This window comes from Tachyglossus aculeatus, unplaced genomic scaffold (assembly GCF_015852505.1).
Source record: "Tachyglossus aculeatus isolate mTacAcu1 unplaced genomic scaffold, mTacAcu1.pri scaffold_89_arrow_ctg1, whole genome shotgun sequence".
Classification (NCBI taxonomy): Eukaryota; Metazoa; Chordata; class Mammalia; order Monotremata; family Tachyglossidae; genus Tachyglossus; species Tachyglossus aculeatus.
Genome location: NW_024045097.1, coordinates 1,326,023 through 1,329,492, shown reverse-complemented (window position 1 = coordinate 1,329,492; position 3,470 = coordinate 1,326,023). Strand labels below are relative to the sequence as shown.

General features: G+C 37.7%; 1 pseudogene; it reads right to left on the bottom strand.

Moving 5' to 3' along the window:
• Nucleotides 1-922: 922 nt before the first annotated feature.
• LOC119924261 lies at nucleotides 923-1,834 on the bottom strand (annotated as a pseudogene).
• Nucleotides 1,835-3,470: the final 1,636 nt, after the last annotated feature.

Genomic DNA, 3,470 nt, shown 5'->3' with positions numbered 1-3,470 from the left:
GATTCTGATCCCAAATTGATTTTTCTTCTGAAAAAAAAAAACCTTTAAGAAATTATATCTGCCCTAAGCAGACTTGACAATCAAATAATCATAGTTGGTTCATGGGATTAAATCAAAGTGTAAATATGTACATATTCATTATTCTGTTCATTTTATTAATGATGTGTTCATATCGATAATTCTATTTATTTATAGTGATACTTTTGAGGCTTCTTTACTTATTTTGTTTTTCTTTGTTGTCCACTTCTAGACTGTGAGCCCGTTGTTGAATAAGGATTGTCTCTATTTGTTGCCCGAATTGTACTTTCCAAGTGCTTAGTACAGCGCTCTGCACACAGTAAGCGTTCAATAAATATGATTGAACGAATGAATGAAATATGATTGAATGAATGAAAGTAAAAGGAAAGTTATGTAAAATATGAGAAGTCAATTTGAGCCACACTCAGTGTAGTTTAGCACTTATTTACTCTTAGGCTCCTTAGTCAATTGATCATTACATTTCATTTCTGTTTAATTGTATTGATGTCTGTCTCCCCACCCTGACCCCAAGACTGTGAGCTCCTTGTGGGCAGGGATTGTCTCTCTTTATTACTGTATTGCATTTCCCCAAGCTCTTAGTACAGTGATCTGCACAAATTAAGTGCTCAACAAGTACGATTGAAAGAATGAATTTAATTGAGGGGCAAATAGAATTAAAAGCAAGTTCCCACATACTGGATGTCTGACCATTTGAAATAGGCAAAGATTCCTATTTTGAAACAATGTCACCTGGATGAAAAACAGTGAATATCGAAGGCATATCTATATTCTCCCTCGGTTTTTGAAGTAACCAGAAGGTGGATTTCTAGGGACTAGGAATAGAGTTTCTTGGAATCCATGCATGATGACTCAATAGGAAAACAGCTTTCTAGTTCAAGTGACTTTAGAATAACTGTGACAGAAACTTTTTCAGGGCAACAGTCACCTCCTTGTTTCTCAGACTGTATATCATGGGGTTAAACATTGGTGTTACAATGGTGTAGAACAGAGACAGAAATTTATCCACATCTGCTGAGTGGCTTGACTTGGGCCTAAGTTATGTGATGAAAGCAGATCCAAAGAACGAGGTGACAACTATGAGGTGGGAAGAACAGGTGGAGAAGGCTTTGTGCTTCCCCGTGGCTGAAGGTAACTTCAGGATGGTGGAGGTGATTTTTACATAGGACACGAGTATCAAGAGAAATGGGGCTGTTGCAAAGAGCAGAGATACAGCATAGACTGAGAGTTCATTCATACCTATGTCCTCACAGGCCAGTTGAAGTATTGTTGGGATATCACAGAAAAAATGGTTCAGCTTGTTGGAATCACAGAAGGGCAGGGAGAATATCCGATACGTCTGCCCTATCTGGACTGGAATGCCACCGATCCAGGAACCAGCTGCCATCTGGAGACATGCCTTGTCATCCATGATGATTGAATACTGTAGGGGGTTACAGATGGCCACATAACGATCATAGGCCATCACAGCCAGGAGGAAGCACTCTGTGGTTCCAAACATAAGAAAGGAATACATTTGGGCAGCACAGGCTGAGAAAGGAATCATTGTACTTTGTGTCCAAAGGTTCACCAGCATTCTGGGGAGAGTCACAGAAGTGTAACCCATTTCTAAGAAGGACAAATTCCTAAGTAAGAAATACATAGGGGTATGGAGAGCTTGATCAGTTTTGGTTATTAAAATGATTAAGCTATTTCCCATCAGGATCATCATGTAAATGACTAAGAATGTTGCAAAAACAAAAGTCTGCAGTTTGGGAGCGTTGGAGAATCCCATCAGAATCTCTGTCATGGTGGTGTGATTTTGTCTTGTAAGTTTCATCTGTAGAAATAGCAATGTTAAAGAATGCAAGTCAGGACAAAGTATCATGCACTGATCCTCAATAGAAGGGCAAACACAATCTACCAATCAATGGGATTTATCAAGTGCTTATTATATGCAGAGCACTGTACTAATCACTTGGGAGACTAGAACAGAATCAGTGGACACATTCTCTGTGTATAATGAGCTTACAGTCTAGAAGGAGAGACAGATATCAATATGAGTAAATAATTTATAATAGAAAATTTAAAGATATGTGCATAAGTGTTGTGGGTTTGACGTGAGGTGATTATGAAATATCCAAAAATCACAGATCCAAGTTCATAGACATAAATAACAGGAATTGCAATAAAATGCATATGAAAGGAGATGGGATTAATTAGGTTAAAGGATTTTACAGGAGAGTAGGATTTTTGGAGTGTGGCTTTTTTCTCCCTTGTTGCCTGGGTGAGAACTAGGCTATTAGCCTCCTTTTGAGTGTGAAAGCAAAGATAGACCTAACATAACCCAACAGTCCCTTTCTTCAGGTTCCCTGGTTAATTTTCCAGCACTGAAGCAATGATGAATGCTTTATGCCTTGAGCTGGTTGGGCATCTGACAAGGAATGAGAGTAGGAGCTCTAAACTGAGGTAAAAAAAAAATGAAATATTTCAAAGATGCAGTGTAGCAAAACTGAAAAGAGAGTATTGATGATGGCCAGTTGGGAGGAAGCAGGACAGATCAGATGATTGTGCAGACATTAAAAATGTGGTGACTCTAAGAGGGGAGGTTTCAAGGAAACCAGGGCACAGAGGGTGAAACTTAAATAAGAGCACACTCTATATAGCAAATGCACTAATGCTTCCAGGAACAATATTTTCATGTACTCAATTAGGGGGGAATTAATAGTCCCTCATTCATTTTATCTGTCATACCCACATAATGCATGTATATGTGTAAACATGCATATTCAAATTAGCACAATTCCATACTGAAAATGTCCCTAAATTTAACTGGTTAAGGGTAGAAGTTACATGAACTCATGTAACTGAGCTCATGAATTCTGTTTAAAGGATGAAGCATAAAATGTGTTGGAGAATACATCCAAACTAAATAACACATGTAATGGCAAGAATCCTGAAGGAGAGTTATTTTCCAGTACTTTTAAATGCTCAGAAAGCATAGAATCAAACAATCAATTTTGTTTTATTGAGTGCTTATTGTGTATGGAACACTGTACTAAGTGTTTGGGAGAGTACAACATAGCAGAATTGGCAGACACATTCCCTAACTCAGAGTGGCATACAGTCTGGAGGGGAAGACGGCCATTGGTATAAATGTTATGGATCTGTACTCCCTATGAAGCGGCTGTCCATGGATCCATATTAACTAAGAAATTTATTTAGAAGTAAATTTACAAAGATGTGCTAGAAATTGCTCTGCCTCCTCCCAAATCTAACCAAAAGTCTAAAACAATGAAGTAACTCGGTGTTTTTTAAGACTCAAATGGAGAATTGAGGAAAAATTTTGATACATGGCTCAGATTACCAATATTATGAAGATTAAAATAAATATTTTATACAATAAACTTAAAAAGAATAATCCTGTAAATTTGTGGGCAGGGAATGTGACTATT